This window comes from Psammomys obesus, unplaced genomic scaffold (genome assembly GCF_907164565.1).
Source record: "Psammomys obesus unplaced genomic scaffold, mPsaObe1.curated_primary_1811, whole genome shotgun sequence".
NCBI classification, from domain to species: Eukaryota; Metazoa; Chordata; class Mammalia; order Rodentia; family Muridae; genus Psammomys; species Psammomys obesus.
Window position 1 is genome coordinate 50,838,737 of NW_026585644.1, and position 20,741 is coordinate 50,859,477.

General features: G+C 47.6%; 1 long non-coding RNA gene across 1 annotated transcript; it reads right to left on the reverse strand.

Annotated features, from left to right (window-relative positions):
• Positions 1–9,469: 9,469 nt before the first annotated feature.
• LOC129687039 (uncharacterized) lies at positions 9,470–15,947 on the reverse strand. The gene is made up of 2 exons (XR_008721729.1): positions 15,620–15,947; positions 9,470–11,488 (listed from the first exon to the last, which is right to left on the reverse strand). It is a non-coding gene; the product is annotated as an uncharacterized LOC129687039 (long non-coding RNA).
• Positions 15,948–20,741: the final 4,794 nt, after the last annotated feature.

Sequence of the window (20,741 nt, forward strand, 5' to 3'; positions counted from 1 at the left end):
ATAAGTTGCCTTGGTCATGGTGTTTTGTCAGCAGAAAAGTAACTAAGACCGGTTAGAGAGACAAGTATGTTATCCAAAGATAACTAGCCATCTGCTAGCAGAACTAAAACCAGTTCAATGTCTGGGAGCTGTCTGCTCCACATGGTCCTCCCAGTCTCCAGTCCAGGGTCCTCTACCAGGTCTTCAGTGCTTGCTCAGACTACACTGTCTGAAACATTTGCTCAATGTGACAATGATCAAGAGAAGCAGGAAACAACTCTTTTCCTGCCTCTCATTCAGGTGACCCACAAGAACATGCCATCCAAAATGTCTGGTACCTGTATATGGTCACACCCAAGCTCCTTTTACCTCTAAAGCTTTAATTATTTAGTCCATGAAGTAAACATATTAAAGAGACTAAAATAACAGGAGAAAAATGTAATAAATGTATAGATTTCCTTAAGCTCGGGATTCACACAAAATATGAATTCACAAAAGAGGTGCCATATGGTTGAAGCCTAAATAGCCTCTTTATAAAGCAGAGAGAAGCAGGATTGGAGGCAGTAGGCAGTGATTTTTAAAGAAATGAACGATGTGGCTGGAGAGATGGTTCAGTAGTTAAAAAAGCTGGCCTTGAATTCACAGAGATCCACCTGCCTCTGCCTCCCAAGTTCTGAGATTAAAGGTATGCACCACCATGCTCAGCTGGTCCTCAGGCTTTTGGGGTAAGCATTTTACAGGCGAGCTATATTCCCAGCCTAGAAGTGTTCTTTCTTAATAAACCGCCCCTGTGTCTATTACTCTTCGTATGCCACTGTCTGATTTCTTGTTCCAAGACACAAGAAGCTGGAAATCTCAGCAGGTATCCCCCAGACTCCCATATTTGCCCAGAGCAATATGAATTTAATTGTCCTTGCTTAATGAAATTTCAGTGAGAAATTGACGGTAATGCTGCTCCTCTTTGGTGAATTCTGTGTTCAGAAGTAGAAACGTCAGGAGAGAAAGATGTGGAAGGCAGTCAGAGTGGAAGTCTGGGATCTACAGGCTGCCAAAGCAGCACCTTAGAGGGCCACCTTCTGAGCTCTGGAAAGTTCCATCACTAGGCCCTTCAAAATCTCATTTTTAAATGAATGAGAGAGTGTAGTTCTTGCTTGCTATGCACATGATCTTGTTTGATCTGCAGCACTATGTGATGAATTAAATGTGGTAGTATTGCATTCATAATCTCGGCACTTGTAGGCTGAGAAGAGTAGGCAAGAAATCAGGAGTTCAAGTCCAGCCTCAGCTATACAGCAAATTTGAGAACAGCCTCTGCTATGTGAGACTCGTCTCAAACAAACAAGCGAGCAATTGAGTGAAAAAAATAAGCTGGGAAGAGTAGAGCTGGTCACCTGGCAGCAAGCTGCTGCCCTCTCTGGAATTCTCTAGTTCAATAGAAAGGGCAAAAAGTTGTGTAGCAACAGAGGTTGCAAAGGAGAAAGGCTGAATCTTCACTCAAGTTTCCCAAACACTGGTAGAACTATTTTTAGGTTTGATCAGGATCGCTCATGCATGTTGCAGGAGGGTTTTCTGGGTCAGCCCCTCTCAAATAAACTGTCATCTAATCCCTGCCCAGGAGAGTTACCCCGATAGAGTAGCAACAAGCCCTGGCTATTTTGAGATTGCTTTGGCCCAGCTATGTAAGTGGCCTTCAAAGATGTGCTGAATGGGTGCTGTGAGAGGAGAATTCCTTCTCTCTTGCAGGTGGCATTTTTTTCCTATCTTCTGTCCATGCATTCATCCAGAATGCACGGTGAATCCTGCAGTCCTGAATTTACGTTGTGGCTGGAGGCCAAGCTCAGGGCTCATGCGCTCTGGGGAAGAGTTTACTGTGGGGCTGTTATTCCCTTAGCCCCTCACTCTGCAGTTTTGACAGATGAGCCTACCTCACGCTAGGAACTTAGAATACAATGTTAAGCAAACCCAGGCAGGACCCTTACGTCAAGACACTTAGGGCTTAGTGGGGCTTGGTGACTCACACCTATTCTGCTAGCTCTAGAATGGCTGCAGCAGCATGATCGGAAGTTCAAGGCCAGTGTGAGCTACATGGTGAGGCTCTGAAAAAAAGGGAGAGGGAACGGAAGAGAAAGAAAGAGAGTGGAGGGAGGAGAGGAGGAGGAAGGGGAAGGAGAGAGGGAGATAGGAGGGGAGTGGATGGGAGGGGGAAGAAGTATACAGACTACCAGGGGAGAAAAAGTCATTAGTCAAATCTTCATATTTTTATTGCTGGTATAAACAGCACATAAAGGGAAAGTGTGTGAAAGCAGACGGCTGGAAGGACAGAGGCGTTGCTTAGGAAGACGCTATTTGAATTCGGTTCTGAAGGGTAAGTAGAGGTCCAGTAGGTGCCAGCTGGAGGGAAGGCATTCTTGGCATTAAAGAATGTCTGTGGCCAAGGACGCTGATACAGTAAAGCACACAGATCAGGAAGTGTTAGCACACCAAACCTCCTGCCCCTAAATGCCTGCAAATTAAAGCAACAAAAGCCAGATTAGCAGGAAGAAAAGTAATTTCTTTAACGTGCATGCCTACCAAAGTTTACCAAAAAAAATGCTCCACTAGACAGCCAAGGCTACACACAGAAACCCTGTCTCAGAAAAAAAAAAAAAAAAAAAAAAAAGGAATGTGCTACGATGGCCAGTTTAAGGGAAAATGTTTTAAGAAGGAAGAATTTGAGTCCAGCCTGGACTACATGGCAAGATGCTATTTAAAAGATGGGAGGTGTGGTGGATTGTGCTGGAGAGATGGCTCCTGGCTAAGGGCACTGGCTATTCTTCCAGAATATCTGAGTTCAAGTCGCAGCACTTGCTTGGCACAGCCAGTTCCAGGGAATTAAAGCTCTCTCTGGCCTCCGCTAGCACCAGGCACGCTCATACGCACAGACATAGGTGCAGGTAAAGTGTCCGAACACACAAACAAACAAACAAAAAAACAGATAAATGAAATCAGAGACTTGTGCACCCAACCATGCAGGGAGGGAGAAGGGCATGGAAGTGAGAAGCTTCTCTGGGAATTTCCAGAAAAAAGAGTAAGATGTAAGAAAGCTTGTGATTATTCTTGCACATTCAGATTTTAGCAGCCTTTCAAGTTTCTTCAGTAGCCATAAAACTCACTGGAAAGGAGATTTGCATAGATTTGCTCTTGCTGTCTTTCTTGACAGCAAAAGCTACCCTGAAGAGGAACTTCAACACCCCAACCCCGAGATGTGTCTACTTTCAGTCAGAAGAGAAAAGCTTGGAGGTTTCTGTGTACACCCAAGAAACGCTCATATCCTCAGCTTAGAATGATACGCTATTTCTGGGGTTCTAAGAGGGTCTCCATTAGACCCCAGTGCAGGGTGACGGCAGAGGAGTGGGATTGGGGGCTACACCATACTGCTTGGTTGGATTCACCTCTTTCCGGGGAAGAATGGAAGAGCTGAAGTTTGAAGCAGAAGAGCCGCAGGCTTCTACTTGTGTTGGATAAACTCAGGGTGCACTTGAGAATTCTAGGACTGGGTGGAACATGGCAGCTGACTGTCCTAGCCTGGAACTCAGAGGGGAGCTTGGAAGATTCTTGTAGGAGTCAGCTACGCAGAGCTGGTAATTATAGACCAGTGTGTGCGTGAGACTTTAAGGAAATGGTTGAGAACATAACGTCCCTTCCACCCACCTATAGATTTAAGAGAAAGAAAGGAAGAACAGAAAAAGAGAGAAAGTTGTGGGGACAGACAGTGGGCTTACAGGAAACCCTGGGACTTGGTGTTTGCCCCGTCCAGCCACGAGGGTCTCTGTGAGAATGTAACCTTGTTCAGAGTTCCTTGCAGCTCAGATCCTGGCTTTGCCTTCTCACCTGAGGAACTTAAAAATCCTCGCCTCACTACATCGCATTGTTTACTTACTCACACATGTCACCGTAAATAACATACTGTTGTTTTTATTATTGGTCCAACTGTGTAGTCCTGGCTGGCCTGGAACCTACTACATAGATCAGGCTAGCCTGGACGTATCCCAGTCTCTGTCTCCCTAGTGCTAGACCTAAAGGTGTGTGCCACCATGCCTCACTACCACAGATTCTTGTAAGAGGGTTTGGTGGCTGTTTAGTTTACATTAGAAATTCAGAAATTCTGCGGCCCTTTAACACAGCCCCTTGTGTTGCGGTGACCCCCAGTCATAAAATTATTCCCATTGCTATTCCATATCTGTAATTTGGCTGTTGTTGTGAATCGTAATGTAAATATCTGGAGACAGAGGTTTGCCAGAGGGGCCGAGACCCACAGGTTGAGAAACACTGCTCTTGAGCCTTTTCTCTAAGTGTGTATGTTGTGTTGTGTATGTTGCGGTACATGGGGCCAGGGCGGGGCCCAGGTGTCCTCCTCTACCCTGCTGCCACATTATTTGCTGTTTCAACCAGGAGAGGAGGTTTCTCTTAGAGAAAGGGTCACTATAGTTCTTAGGAGTCTAAGCAAGCAATGGGGTCCCACGGACAAAGGCGCAGACATCAAAACTAAGACAGGTTTTGGACAGGGGCGTCTGCTAGACACTGCTGGACAGATGCGGGAGATGATGGACAGCATCCATGTTGTGGTGCATACGTGATTCTCTCAAGTCCACAGGTCTGTTGTGAAATGGCTTCATTTTCCCATGTGCCAGCAGGGTTCTGTGTTTGTGCTTCTGGAGATGACCTGTGTCCAACAGACAGGCTGAATTCCAGTCAGACTCCAGGCCCGGTTGTGGGTGGGGCGCTGATTCACCTTTCCCGGCTTCTACTGGTCCTGGGAAGTGTGACCAGAAGAAAGAACAGGTGAGACGCCAAAGGCCAAGAACTAACAAGCTCTCAGGCAATTTACTATGCACATCAAGCATGATGGGAAATTGTTCTTTCCTACTCAACACTGAGCCCGTCGGCAATAAAACGGCACATTGCAATGGCCCCAGAGCTGGGCAGTGGCGTGCTCTCCAATTAGACCCGCTGCAGGCCAACTTAAGCCCCTGATTAATGCTGGCTGGGACACTCTGAGGATTATTTTTTTTGTCCTCTGTGCCAGGTAGGTTGGTACAGGAACACTGTGCAAATGTTTGTGTTATCCTGGCTTTTCATAATTAGATTCTCTGGAACCATAAACTTTTCTCAGGACCTAGAAGCAGGCAATGGAGTGTCGAGGGCTGGGCTGAGCAGGGCCTATGTGCAGCAGGGTGACCTCATCTTCCTGCAGGCCGACCCGAAACCTGCTCCCACCTGAGAAAGAAAAGGTAATGAGATGCCCGCTGTGGAGCCTAGGAACATTCAACTATGACCTGGTTATTTGCCAGGCTAACTCGCCATAACAAAGGGAGCTGAAGTCCTCAGTCTCCTGGCAGGTGAGGAAGTTGAAACCCAGTGCCTCACAGATCCCCTTAGCTCCCACACAGCCTCGGGATTCAGTGGTCAGGCCTGCACACCTAGAGAGGATGCTACAGAGCCCCTCCCACATTCACAAAACTCTCTGCCTCCTCTAACGTTCACTGCACTGGGCTGGGAGCTAGCTTAGTTTGTGGAATGCTTACCTAGGGTGTAGGAGGCCTTGAGTTTGATGTCCAGTGCTACATAAAGTAGCTGTGGCAGCACATGTCTGTAATTCCAGCACTTGGGAGGCAAAAGCAGGAGAATCGCTAGTTCAAAAACAGCCTGGGCTACATAGCAAGATCCTGTCTGGGGAAAGAGGAAGAGAGAAGAGGGTAGGAAGGATTAGAAAATCCTAATGGGTATAGGAGGAAAATGAAAATGAAAACAAAATCATCCTTACTTATTAAATCTCAAGATAATCTTTTTAAACAACTTGATGGGTTTCTTTCACATGTAATGTAATTCTGCTGGCTCCATCCCTCTATCCGCTGCTGACTCCTGAGTGTTGCTGGTATTCAAAGAAAGAACAGCCAAGGAGCCCTAGCATTCTAGAGTATTGGTTCTCAACCATCCTAATGCTGCAACCTTTCTAACCCTTTAATGTTGTTCCTCACGATGGGGTGACCCCGACCATAAAATCATCTCATTGCTTCTTCATAGCTGTACTATTGCCACTGCTACGCATCATAATGCAAATATCTGATGTTCAGAATGTCTCATGTGTGACAGTTTGAGAACTGCTGTTCCAGAAGCTACTCTCATGGATTAGGGCTTTCTCTCCACCAAAGAATCCTTGCCAGCATAAACCATGCTTTCAGCTAGCCTGAACTGAAAGCCGGAAGTTTAGAGCAAATGGAGGAGAATTGGGAGATCCAGTTCATAACTGTGGGATGCCCTTTCCTCTCTGAACTCAGCCTAAACGCAGTGATGACGTGGCTAAGGGCTGAGCCTGGTTCTGCCTGAAGACAGGCACGCCACCCCTGCTACCATGAGTATGCAGGGACACCCTCCGTAAGTGACCAGGTCACGCACTACCCAGCTTTCCAGACTAACATTACTGTCCAAAAAACTGTCATGTGAATGTATAGGTCACTCTCGACTCTCTAGAAGCCACATGTAAGAAAGAAAATGGACTGGTGCTTGCTCAGCGGTTGAGAGGTCTTCCTTGTCTGCCGGAGGACTGGGATCCGAATCCCAGCACATATGTCAGGTGACTAGAACTCTAGCTCCAATTAAGCTGTTGTTCCCTCCTGGCCTCCATGAGCACCACACACATTCGTGAGCATACGCGCACAGAGTCATGTATATGAAATAATAAGATAGATAAAAAACATTTGGAAAAGACAAAAGTGAAAATACATGTGGGGACCTGTATGTGTCTGCACATATGTGCAGACGTGCTTTCCAGGTGTGCATGTGGAGGTCAGAGGTCAGCGTCCTGCCCCTTCCCTTGCCACCCTCCTCCTATTTATTTCATTTTATTTTGAAACAGGACCTCCCAGGGAACCTGGAGATGAGCGTAGACTGGTCAGGGTGGACTTGCTGTCCAATTGGTCTCCAGGATCACCTGTCTCCTCTCCATCAGTGCTGGGATTACAAACGAGTCTGACCACACCTGGCTTTCATGTGGGTCCTGGAGATCTGAACTCAGGGCCTCATGCTTTCCCATCAAGCATTTTACTCACCAAGTTACCTTCCCAGTGCCCAAAAGTAATTTTAGTAACTTATATAACCCAAATGTAAAAAATATTGTATCAACACATAACTGAAAATTTAAATTTTTTTTTTCTGAGACAGTCTCACATAGTCCAGGATAGCCTTGAATTTTCTCTCAAGTAGAGAATGGCCGTAAGCCCCTCACCCTTCAGCCTTATCTCTCTAGTACTGGAATCCCAGGCATGTACCACCATGGCCAGCTTTGCAATATTGGGCTTATTTTTATCTTTGTTTGTTTGTTGGCTTTTCAAAATGGTTGCTTTGTGTAGTCTTGGCTATCTTGGAACTCTGTCTGTAGACCAGGCTAGCCTCAAACTCAGAGATCCACCTGCCTCTGCCGCCTGAGCAGTGGATCCACTTTAATCCACCGCCTGTCTAAAATACTGTTAATAAGTGTTGTGCTTTCTTTTTTTACCACTGAGTCTTTGAAATCTTGTGTGTCTTTTACCCTCACTATTGTACCGTTCATTGGAGCACAAAGCGCAAGTGTGTGATGGCCACAGGCAAGAGACTGGCTCCTGGGCTGTAGTTCAAGCAAAAGCTTCAGGATTTGACCTCAGGAGGCCTCCCTATCTCACCTCATCCCCCATCCTCAAAGGCATTTCGCAGCTGAACCTATGGCTCAGTGGTAAAGAAATGGAGAAGGGCTTTTCCTTTTGCAAACCAGACGCCAAGAAGCGAAAGCTAATGAAGTCTCTGCAGATCTACTGATGACAGGAACAGTGGTTTCTCAATACTTGACCAGAGATGACCCTCAGGACACGTAGAAAAGGCAGATCTTACTCCTCAAAAGAGCAACGGCATGGCATTATTCCCAGCACTCAGGAGACAGAGGCAAGTGGATCTCTACAAGTTCAAGACTAGTTTAGCCTACACAGTGAGTGCCAGGCCAGTTAGGGCTGCACAGTAGACCTTGCTCCCCTGCCTCCCCCCAAAAAATCCAGTGGATTCTCAATGCATACACAAGAAAGCTCAGAACACACAGCCAGATGCTAACGTTAAACTGTATTTCTCAGTTTACTGACCCTGGTTAAAGCTAAGAAAAGTCAGCATTTTACCCCCAGCCATGCGCTTACACACACATGTGCGTGGTTAAGAGCCAAGAATTCAGGGGTTGGTTTCCAGGCTTCATTCTGCAACCAGCTCTCTGCACCCACGGGTGACTGAGGAAGCCGGGCCCGGGGGCGACATTCGGGCTTCCACAGTGGTGCCTGGACCTCCTCTGCTTCCCCTTTGCCTTTCCCACTTGCAGATCCTCACTCTACCTCAGGTGAAGGCACAGCCCAGGGTTTTTTCTTTTTATTTAAAGCGAGTTCCTTTCAGTTGCTCTAACGGTTCCCTGCGCAGGAGCAGGCGACTGAGCTGCTTGCGGTGGCCCTCGCCCCATAATCCTAGCACTTGGGAGATCAGGAGTTCAGGGTCAATCTTGGCCACAAAGTGACTTTGTGGCCAGCCTGGGATAAATAAACAGCAAAAGGGAAGCAAGCTAACTCTTAGTCTACAAAGATAAGATAAACACACGCGTAAAGGAAAAGAGAGGAAATCTGCATAAACTCAGGGCTGATGCTGGGTCCTGAGCGGCTGTTACGGGTATTGGTGTTTCTGGGGCCGATTGTGTAGTTCTCATAATTCACATGTAATCAATCATCTTGTGCTTCAGTCTCTTCATATCTAAAGCAGGCTAAAAATAACCCAGTTCACATCACAGGCTTATTGAAGAGGAACTCAAATAGAACCCTTGAAAAACAAAGGGAAAAATTACTTGTAAAAAGTACAAGAGGGTCAGACTGCAGGACTGACTTTCCAATACAGGAGCCTAAGACCAGCATAGAAAACTGAGAGACAGGATGACAGAGATGGTGCAGCAGCTAAGTGCTCTTCTTCTGTAATCATGAACATGGAGAGTTCAAATCCCAGCACCCACACAAGCCTGGCTTCATTGTACCAACATGTAACCCAGTTGGAGCTTGTTGGTTTCCAGGAGAGCTGGTAGTGAGCCCAGGCACAGGGAACCCTGCCTCAGAGGGATAGGCAGAGAGTAATAGAAGACAACACTGTGCCTTCTGGATTCTGGGTGCGTGCATTTGAGATCAACACTGCCAGCTGAACTGCGTCTCCAACCTTCTCCCCACTTTTTTCCAAACGTAGTCTCAGGTAGCCCAAGCTGACCTCGTATTCACTCTGTAGGTAAGGGTGACCTCAATGTCCTGATCTTCAAGTGCTGGGATTATGGGCAAGCATCACCATACTCAACTGATTTTATTGTTAGTTTAGAATTATTTATTTTAATATTTTGGGTACGCGCATTTGCCTGAATGTAAGTATATCAAAAGTGTACCCGGTACAGAGGAGACTAGAAAAGGGCATTAAGAAGGGGCGGGCTACAGTATTTATTTCGGTTCCACTGCACTTTTATACATATATGAAACAAAGAAAGCAATGGTCCAAGGAAAGTTGTTTGAGTTCAGAAAACCATGTAAATGAGTATCATAAGTGCATACTAAATATTGACAGAGTAGCCCTTTCCCAGAACTTTGTCAAGACAGGTCAATTTAAACACAATTGCCTGGCACATACTGTAGATTCTATCTGGGAAAGCAGAGAAGCAAGGCCGTGTCCAGATTCAGCGTGCAGTCACCAGCCTGGGTTCCATGGCTATGCTCTGACATCCACCAAGAATAAACAAATCTTTGAATTGAATGTAAATGTTTATCACTGGAGGCACAAAGAAATCATGTTCAAGAACAGTCCAGGAAACAAAATGCACCTGAAGTAAAAGGCCCTCTGCCTTTTCTCCTGGAGCTCCTGGGCCTTCCTCTCACAATTCCCCATTGGCCTTGTCCCTTTGACAATGATCAATCCTTCCTGCAGGGAAGCACTTTCCCTAACTTGGACGTCGCTTACAGTAAGATAGGCCAATGGTGATGAAGGAGCAAAAAAAGCTAGTTTTCTGGTTAACGATCTCTGCTTAATTTCCTTTCTTTCATGGTCCTGTTAGTAATTCTTCATGCCTTTAGGTGAGAGGTGGACCCCAGTGGCAGTTTGTCCTTGCTTTGTTTGATTTGTTAGAGATTAGAACTAGGGCCCCTCAGATACAAGGTGAGCTCTTTAACCTCAACTAACACCTTAGGCTCTCCTCTTTTAAAATCAATTTATTTGCCAGGTATGGTAGCACACCCCTGTGATCCCAGCACTTGGCAAGCAAAGGCAGGTGGATCTCTGTGAGTTTGAGGCCACACTGGCCTACAAAGTGAGTTCCAGGACCATCAGAAACAAAATAAATCTATGTGTTTCTGTGTTTGAAGCAGGGTCTTGTTCTGTAGCTTGAGGTGTCCTGGAACTTACTGTGTACCCAGGCAAATCTGAACCTTCCTGTCCTAGTTTTGGTCTCCTGAGTACACCCACTTCACCCCTTCTTTGGGGAAGGGGGTTGTTTTGTTTTTGAGACAGTGTCCCCTATCAGCCATGGATGTTCTGTAACTCATTTTTGTAGACCAGGCTGACTCTAAGCTCACAGAGATCTGCCTGCCTCTGCACCCCTTTTTAAAAATAGGGTCACCTATAACTCCGGCTGGCTTTAAACTTCCTGTGTAGCCCAGGCTGGCCTTGAACTCCTGATTTTCCTGCCTCCAACTCCCAAGTGCTGGGATTATTGGCATGCACCACCACTTTCGGGTTTTGTTTGTTTGTTTGTTTGTTTGTTTGTTTGTTCTAAATTATGGAAGGGGTGTATTTTGCCTGTGAATATAGGTACCTGAGGAGACCAGAGGCCCAGGTTCCCCCTGGAGCCAGAGTTACAAGCCACCTTATTGGAGAGCTGGGGACCACGCTAAGGTCCTCTACAAAAGCAGTATAAGCTCCTAACCACTGGGCCATCTCTCCAGCCCTCCCTTCTGTTTAATAAGAAAATTGTTTTTAGAGAAAGCTTCATGAGTGTGGCTGTGGAGCAAACGACTGAGTTTTCTGTGGTGGTTAGTTGGTTGGCTGGTTGGTTGGTTGGCTGGTTAATTGGTTGATTGGCTGGTTGGTTGGTTGGTTGGTTGGTTGGTTGGTTGGTTGGTTGGCTGGTTGGTTGGTTAGTTGGCTGGTTGGTTGGCTAGTTGGTTGGTTGGCTGGTTGGTTGGCTAGTTGGTTGGTTGGCTAGTTGGTTGGTTGGCTAGTTGGTTGGTTGGCTGGTTGGCTGGTTGGTTGGCTGGTTGGTTGGCTAGTTGGTTGGTTGGCTGGTTGGTTGGCTGGTTGGTTGGCTGGTTGGCTGGTTGGTTGGTTTTTAAGATAGAGGTTCTCTGTGTACTCCTAGCTGTCCTGGAACTCACTCTGTAGCACTCTGCCTCCCAAGTGCTGGGATTAAAGGTGTGTGCTACCACCACCTGGTCTGGGTTCTCATTGGATCCTGCTGGCAAGAAAGAGAAAGAAGAGGGAGGGTACAACTGTAATCAAAGGCTGCAACTAGTCCAGGACAGCAAGGATAACAGCTTAGTACAGTGTGTAGCAATTACCGCATATATGAGTCAGGAGGTAAGAGGGATATCTCCTGGAACGCTAGACCCCGGCTGGGAGTTGGAGATAGAGTTCCCACAGACCAAACACTGAGACCATTCCTAGGAGTCGTTTATTTATTCCTTGGTTCATCCAGCAAATATCTCATTGATTGAAGCTACAAATATTTATTGAGCATATACTCCATTCTAGGATGGGTACTGAGGATTATAGCGGGGACCAAACACATGGCAAAAAACATAGACGGATGAAATAGTCAGTAGATTGGATGGTTCCAAGGAGAAAAGCCAAGCTGAAAAGGAGGATAACAGATTCAAGCCTTAGTCCTACAGAAAGCTTCACTGATAAGCAAAATGACACTGCAGTTAACACCCAAGAGACTGAGGGATGAGTCATGCAGGAGTCTGGAGAAATACTTGTTGAGGTCCCAAAGAATTTCAACCTCCGTGTGGGGAGGGCTGGGCCCTGGCAAAAATCCAGCCAAAAGCTACCCTAGGAAGGAACCCCTGGCTGGGCTTCCATTTCACAGGGCATTGCAAAGTGTGCCACTCGTGTTATGAAGGGAAGCTGAGGGTCCTCGTAAACTATATACAGGAAATGGGAGACATTTTGTGGTAGAATCATCTCCCGGCTTCGTGGTTTTTTTCTAGAAGACTATTTTTATAAATTGCAGATCATAGCATAGTCTGAGCCCTTAGCAACCATCTGGTGCTCATGGTTTCCAAATGTGGTAGATGATAAAGAACACTCTGGGCTGGTTGGCTCAAAGACACAGACTCCAGCCCAGCCCAGCGGTGCAGGCCTGTAATCCCAGCTACTTAGGATGCCAAGGTGGGAAGATGGCAAGTAAAGGCCTACCTGAACAACATAGGGAGACTCTTTCAATAAGTCAAAACAAGACAAGACAAAAAAACTACAAAAATGGTTGGCAGAGTGCTTGCCCTGACAAGCTTGCAGTCCCAGACTGAGCGAGTCCCCACTACCAAAGCAAAAGATACATCAGACATGGGCACATGTTTGTGATCCCAGGCCTTGGCAGGAGGTGGGGGTGGGCTGAGGCAGGCAGATTCTGAGTTCAAGGTCACCCTAAGCTACATAACAAGTCATGAGACTCTGTCTCCAAAGACTCAACCAAACCAAACAAAGCCAGATTCTGGCCCACGCCCCACCCCTGCCCACGGAGGGCTCTGGAGTCTGGGTTTCGCCAGCACACCAGGTGATTCCACACCAGGCAGGTTTGGGAGGCTCACAGAGTGTTCACAAACAAGGAAATGGAGGTCTGGTGAGAGGGACGACTTGCCCAAGAGAGGACTGGTCAGTCAGGCAGAACCAGGAATGATACTTCCATTTCCCAACTCCCTCTGGTCCACCAGGTCCACAGAGCACACAGCACAAAGATAGCCTGTCATGTTCAAACAGATGGGATCAGGCATTCGTTAAGATGTGCCAGGACACATTAATTACTACCTTTGAGAGCTGACGGCCCTACTAGCAGTACAGGAAATGGGTTGGCTTGTTCCATTTACAAGGTCCAATAAAATGACAAATGAATAATGAAGAAATAAACTAGCTCATTGGTAATAAAAAGCTTTTTTCCTCTAACAAATTTTATTTTTGTTCAGTTTTGTTTTGGTTTGTGTTTCAAGACAGGGTCTCTCTGTGTAGCCCTGGCTGTCCTGGGACTCACTCCGTAGACCAGGCTGGCCTGGAACTCGGCGCCACCACTGCCCACCCCACCTCTTTTTTTACAATCCATTTTTATTGTCTGTGAACCACCTGTGTGTGCCCACAGAAACCAGACAAGGGCATTGGACCCCCTGGAACTGGGCTTAGAGACAGTTGTGAACCATCATGTGGGTGGCGGGAAGCGAACTTGGGTCCTCTAGAAGAGTAGCCAGGGCTTTTTTTTTTTTTTTTTAAGATTTCATTTTATTATTATCTTTTTATCTATAGGTATGGGTGTTTTGCTTACATATATGTCTGTGTACAGGCATTCCTGGTGCCCTCAAGTCCAGAAAAGGATGTTGGACCCAGTTACTAGAGTCACTGACAGTTATGAATCACCGTCTGGGTGCTGGGAATAGAATCTTGACCCCCTGGGAGAGCATCCAGTGCTCTAACCACTGAGCAACCTTTCCAGCCCCACAGAATTTTTGAATTACATTTTATTTATTGTGTGCTTGTGTATGTGTATTTGCGTGTATGTGTGTGCTGGCTAGTTTTTACACCAACTTTCACAAACTAGGGTCATTTGCAAAGAAGAATCTTAATCAAGAAAATGCCTCTATAGGATAGGCCTGTTAGCAAGCCTGTGCTGACTTTCTTGACTGATGACTGACATGGGAAGGCCTAACCCAGTGCTTGTGGTGCCGCCCCTGGGCTGATGGTCATGGGGGCTTGAAATAGCAGGCTGAGCAAGCCATGACGAGCAAGCTAGGCAGTATTCCTCCATGGCCTCTGCCTCAGTTCCTTGAGTTCTTGCCGTAACTTTCCAGAATGATGGGCTGTGAGGCGTAATAACCCCTTTCCTCCCCAAGTCCCTTTTGGTCATGGTGTCTTAGTAGGGCAAGAGAAACCTTAACCAAGACAACATGGATGGGTACATGCCCATCACGTGTGGATGGAGGCCAAGGGACAATATGGGGGAGTTAATTATCGCTTTCCACCACGTGGCTCCCCCAGGGCGAACTTGGGTCATCAGGCTTGGTGATGGTAGCCTCAGATGGCCACTGAGCTATCTCACTGGCCCCCTCTGACCAAAGCCTGACCAACACCCAATCCCATGGCAATTATCAGAGAACAGGGAGAAGGGTGGGATTTTTCCCTCCCCCAGTCCTCACTCCCCAGGCCACAATGCTTTCTTTCATGTAACTTGTTTCTGTGGGTGGCCTCAGCTTTCCACAGCCCATGAATAGTATGAATCTGAAGGGACCCTAGCTAGATCAGACTTGTGGAAAAACAGATCCTTCCTCAGGGCTGCCCAGCACTTTAATGTGTGTGTTGTTTGTGTGTTTGTGTCAGGTGCTGGGGAATAAACTCAGGACTTTGCTCATGCTAAGCAAGTGCTCTATCTCTGCGCAACACCCAAACCTGCCTCACATTCTCATGGGTAGGTGCTGTGAGGCTGGCTGTGACCACAGGCAAGCTGTAGCTCACTGTGTGCCTATACTGGCCCCAGGGAAAGCGAACTAAGGAAGTAAGTCATCTCCTGAAGAGCTAACTGCCTTCCCACAGACCTTAGAGCTGCAGCTGCTGTGACTGTCCCAAGAGTGTGGGCAGTAACAGTTGGCTGAGTGATGTGTGTGTGTGTGTGTGTGTGTGTGTGTGTGTGTGTGTACGCCACAAGCACGCACGTGTGTGTGCTGGGCATGCGACAGCAGCCATGTGTGGGAACCCAGAAGCCACCCTCCTCCTGATCCTGTTTGACCACATCAGTGCTGAAGCCGACAGGCAGAGCTGGACTCATCAGGCAAAGTTTCCCTTTCCAAGCCTACACCCACAACAGGCCTTTGTTGTCCTCAGTATTTAGAGACAAAAGCACTTTCAGATGCTTGGAATGTACAAAAAATGTCATGAAAAGGGTTTGCTGGGCCCTGGCCTAAAATCCTGCAATCAGGGTAGGGACCTAGCCTTTCTGCCTGAAGCTCTGGGTCCTCCCATGATTTCTGGTGGCAGGAGTCCTTGCTTCCTGCCCTTCAATGGCACCTGCACCCAGTCCTCACCATGGCCTGGGAGCCTGCAGCCTGTGAAGGCCAGCCTGTGGTAGCCTGGAAGCCTGCAGCCAGTAAAGGCAAGCCTGGGGTAGCCTGGGGGACTGCAGCCTGTCAAGGCCAGCCTAGTGCAAGGCAGAGGTGTGTACCCTCATTTGACTTTCCCAAATGGCTGTACCCCACATTAACACTGCCTGACAGATCTGCAGGTGGAAGGCATGGGTGAACCATTTCTGTGGCATAAAAGACTATAACAACCCATCACCCTGCTGCCCTTCCCACTGGGGCAGAACAGTTCTTGCCTGTGTGCTTACACTGTCATCCACAGCTCTGGTGCTGCCGGGGAAACAGCCAACTTCGATCTTCACACACCTTTTCTCTGCTATTTCCATCCCAGATTGTCTCCAGGGTTGTGGGGGCAGGAACCGACAAAAGGGAAGCCCTCTGCAGACTCTGTGTGGCTGCAGTCTTAGAACCAGTCTCCAGGTTGCTACTGTCTGCTTTTTTCTGACTCAGGCCAGGCAACTCCGAGCCGCTGGAACCAGCCACAGTATTGAACTTTGCTCTAGTTTCAAAATGCAAATGAGCCAGTGCCGTGTTCTACTTCAGGTAGAGAGGTCAGAGAGCAACCGGGAAACACGTGTGTCCTTGAAAGCTCTATGTTGGTGGGAGCTGGAGCTGGAGTGTGGCCCTAGAATGGATGACACACTCCAAATCTTGCAAGCTGGAGGAGGGAGGGGGAGCAGAGGAGCGATGGGTGTGGGGATCAGCCTGGCCTTTGTGTGTGATCTTGTTTAAACAAGCCTCTTATCTGAGCGTAATACTAAACTTTGCTCTTTCTTATTACCCCAGCTCCCCAGAGAATGGGTTTATGACTTTTGGATTCCATGAAGGAGGATTAAATTGCCTCCTCACAGATAAGAGCTCCAAAAAAGCAGATAGGCTGGTAGAAAGAAATGAGAGAGGGAGGGATCCGTGGTTGTCCTGTGGGGACAGTCTTCTCTGGCCTCCCCTGCCATGTGCTCTGTGCACAAGCTGTATGCTGAGCCACTGTTAGCTACTGTGTGGGTTCCTCTTCCTTCCACCTTCTCCATCCCTTCTCTTCTTCCCTTTCAACCCCTGACAGTAGACACGAGCAAAAAAAAAAAAAAAAAAAAAGATAAAGAGGAAAGGGAAGAGATCCCTGAATAAAGTCAGGTGTTAAAAGGGGGGCAACATTATTGTTCAATAACGTTGAGGTCATGGAGCTCCTTGGGGCAGATTTGATCTTCATAGTCAGGGCATCTAATTTCTTCTTGTTGTTTCTTCTTTTCTCATGACTACTTTAAAACTGTGCCCAACAGCAACCAACTACTTCCCAACCAACCAACAAATAACCCACCTATTGGGTCTCTAGCATTTATACATCCTCTGAAAAGTTCCCAGGATTCTGAATGTCACACAATCATAAAACCAATGAGCAGCTGGTGAAACCATGCCTCTGCCAGAGCATGAGGCAAATCATAGTCAGCTGCTGTGAAGCAGCCCTATATTCTAACACCTGGGATTAAAATGAAAACATACTATATATATATATATATATATATATATATATATATATATATATATATATATATATATGGTTTTTCAAGACAGGGTTTCTCTGTGTAGTCCTGCCTTGTAGACCAGGCTGGCCTCAAGCTCACAGTGATCCACCTGCCTCTGCCTCCCTGAGTGCTGGGATTAAAGGCACGTGCCATGACACCCAGCTTTGAAAACATATTCTTATAATATTTCTGTGTATAAAGAAACCAAAATTCCAAATTTCTCACTGCCCTGAGTCCATGGCAAAGTGGCATCTCACACAGATCAGCATCAACGGTGCCTCCTCTGTGCCTGGCCCCAGCAACAGGTGCCGAGGACAGGGAGGCACCATGAGGAACGCCTCACGCTGTGGCTTGCCAGGGAGACATAGTCCCTTCGTGACAGGAGGTTGGAGGGGGCCGGGGGGCCGGGGCACAGGAGGCTGACTTCAGAACCCTGTTGAATTATGTTAGGGGCCTGAAGTCCAGTTCAGTGCTCTGGAAACATGTCAAAGAGTTGTCAAAGATTAAATGTGCATTTACTGTTTCCTGGTTTCATAGAACACATTAGAGAACCACAGCCACAGCAAGAAAATGAGGAAAGCATGGCTGAGGGACAGGGTAGCTGTGCTCTGTGTTCTAACCCACTGTTAGGGGCTGGAGACACGGCCCAGTGGTTGAGAGCACTTACTGCTTTTGCAGAGGACCGGGGTTCAGTTCCCAGCACCCACAAGGTGGCTCACTGCTCTCACAACTATCTGTGACTCCTAGAGATACCTCCTAAAGGTACCTCATCTGATATTCTTGGGCTCTTGTACATGTGCTCAAGAACATACACACATAAAGTTAAAAAAAAAAAAAAAGGGACTGAAAGCCCTTGGCTCCGCTGCGTGACGCTCCACACAGCCAGTCTCTTCCGTTTTCTCACTTTGAAAACAGAAGTTATTCCAAAATGGTGGTGATTATTAAACACAAAATTTTAGCCCAGTGCCTGGGACACAGTGACCCACAAACTATCACTTATTACCAGCTAAGACTCTAGTTTTTGACCTTCAGATGTCTCCACCACGAAGGAGAAATGAATGAGGCCCACCCTGAAACACAGCACCACCTTTCCTGGATAACCCTCGAAAAAACCCTTTAAGCAACAGTTTTGGTTTTTTTTAACTGTTAACGTTTATTTTTTATTTTAATTTTTATTAATTACACTTTATTCGCTTTGTATCCCCCCATAAACCCCTTCCTCTTCCCCTCCTAATGCCACTTTCCCTCCCCCTTCTGCACGCATGCCCCTCCCCAAGTCCACTGATAAGGGAGGTCTTCCTCTCCTTCCTTCTGATCCTAGTCTATCAGATCTCATCAGGAATGGCTGCATTGTCATCTTCTGTGGAAGGCTGCTCCCCCCTCAGGGGGAGGTGATCAAAGAGCAGGCCAATCAGTTCATGACAGAGGCAGTCCCTCTTCCCATTACTGTGTAACCCACTTGGACACTAAACAACAGTTTTTAAAGGGTTCAAGCCAGGCATGGTGACTCATACTTTGTACTGTGTCCTTGGCAAAAATGGAAGACTAAGGCAGGAGACTCACCCCTGTAGCTCAAGGGGCAGCTAACCTAGAGTCTGCTGAGCGTCAGAATCAAGAAAGACCCTGTGTCAGAGACAAGGTGGGAGGTGAAGATGGAAAGTCACCCTTTGGCCTCCACACATGTGCTGAGACACTCATTCGCATGCATACAGATGTGCACGTAGAATAATAATAAACTTTAAAAGGGAGATGCACAGATTGCTTGCTGCTCAAGCGTCGGGACCTGAGTCTGGCTCGCCAGTGCCCACACACAGACCTGATGTGTGAGTCCACACCTGGAATCCCCTCACTGAGGAGTAAAGACGGGTGTGTGGATGGTGGGGTCTCAGTGGCAGCCCAGCCTAGTCAGAGGCAGGAGCTCTGGGTTCCTTGGGAGAACCTGCCTCAGAAAAATTAGACGGTGGGCCAGAAAGATGGTTCAGCAGTAAGGTGCTTGCACCAAAAGCCTGAGTTCCATCCCCAGACCCCACAGTGGAGGGCGAGAACCTGCTCCCAACAGTCGTCCTCTGACCTCCACACATGCTCAATGGCACTTACACAGCTTTTAAACAGTATAAGCCTTGGGGTGGGATAGACAGCTCAGAAGGACCTGGGTTAGGTTCCCAGCAACCCACAACCCCGCATAACTACAGTTCCAGGAAATCTGACACCCTCTTCTGACCTCCTCAGGCACCACACCACACCAGACACACACACACACAGTGCACATACATACAGCCAAAACACTCACATACATAAAATAAATCTTTTAAAAAATTAAGCAGCGTAATCCTTTATAAAATAGTTCCAGCCAAGCTGTGGTGGCGAAGGCCTTTAATCCCAGCACTTAGGAGACAGGTGGATCTCTGAGTTCAAGGCCAGCCTGGTCTATAGAGCTAGTTCCAGGACAGCCAGGGATACACAGAGAAACTCTGTCTTGAATTGCCAAACACAATCAAATAGGTCCTATATAATGTTCCTCTGACATGATTAAACAGAATCTCAGAGGTGATCACGAGGAGCAGAGCGAGCTTGCACATAGATCTCTCAGCTCGGCCGCCAGACTTTACTGCTTAGACGCCTGCAGGGGACAGAGGATGTCTGGGAGCAGGAAGCTCTTCCCAGGGCCCCAAAGCAGCAGCTGCTCTCCACCCAGGAGCTCTCTCCCGACAGTGCCTAGCCACACCCACCTGCCCACAGGCTCCATGCTGCTGCAGTCACACCATCCTTGCCGCCTGGCCGAGGCAGCAGCACGTTAGTTAGCATGGAACCCAGGGCTATTAGAGGGCACGAGCGGGGCCCTGGCTCTCAAGGTGCTGACAGAGAGCCAGAGGCCTCGCCTTGTTCTGCCTTGCAGGGGGACCTTGAAGGTCTATCTCTGAGGGAAATAATAATCCGTTTCCCTGTGGCTCTCTGAGAGACAAGACACACAAGGCCACTCACTCTGAATGTCACAGAGGCAAGAAGATGGTATCCCTGAGCCACATGAAGGCGAGAGTAAGCTGTGCAATGTACACACAGCGTCCAAGGAGCATCTGATAACTCTAAGTCCCCAAGAACATGGACTACTGTCAAACCGTCTGACCCCTGGGTCTGGAAAAGGCAATTGTTTGTTGACCGCAAATTTACCTTGCATGCAAACCCGGAGCAGGCAGTTAGGGTGTGGCAGTGAGTAGGGTAAAACTGGAACCCCCAGGAGTGACTGAGAGAGGTGGAGTCAGGAGAATCCCAGCCAAGGACAGAATCCACAATTACCCAACTTTCCTGGAGCAGGCTGAGGTGCGAGCTCCTGGCCTCTCTGGTTTGGAGTTTCTGGAATGAGAAGACACCACATTGGTTCTGCCTAAGTGCTGCTGACTCTCTTGGCGTTTCAGAAGAAGAGGGAGCCAAGAACCGGGAGGAGAGAGTAGGCCAAGGCTGCCCTCGGATTCAGAACCCTGGCAGAGCCAGACAGATTTCCATGTCTGAGCATGGTCAATCCAACCAGTTACTAGGCCTCAAAATCAGCTGTTCCCTGCTCCTCTTGTGATTCTTGTCTGAAGCCCTGTGATTTGAAACAGATTCCACATCTGAGAGAAGAGAATCTTGGGTTGTGTTTCTTCTGGAATTCCACATGCTCTTGAGGATGCTGTCTGTTTCAGATGGCAGGACCCTGGAATGCTCCATCTCTGCCAATCACTATTGACTAGGTGATGCTCCCAAAGCTGCTACTGAAGGTCCAGCACTGGGTTCAGCCTATGGGACAACCAGAGGATTGTAACTGTGTTCCCAATGTTAAGCATCTCAGAGTTTACAGAGTGTTTAGTCACTT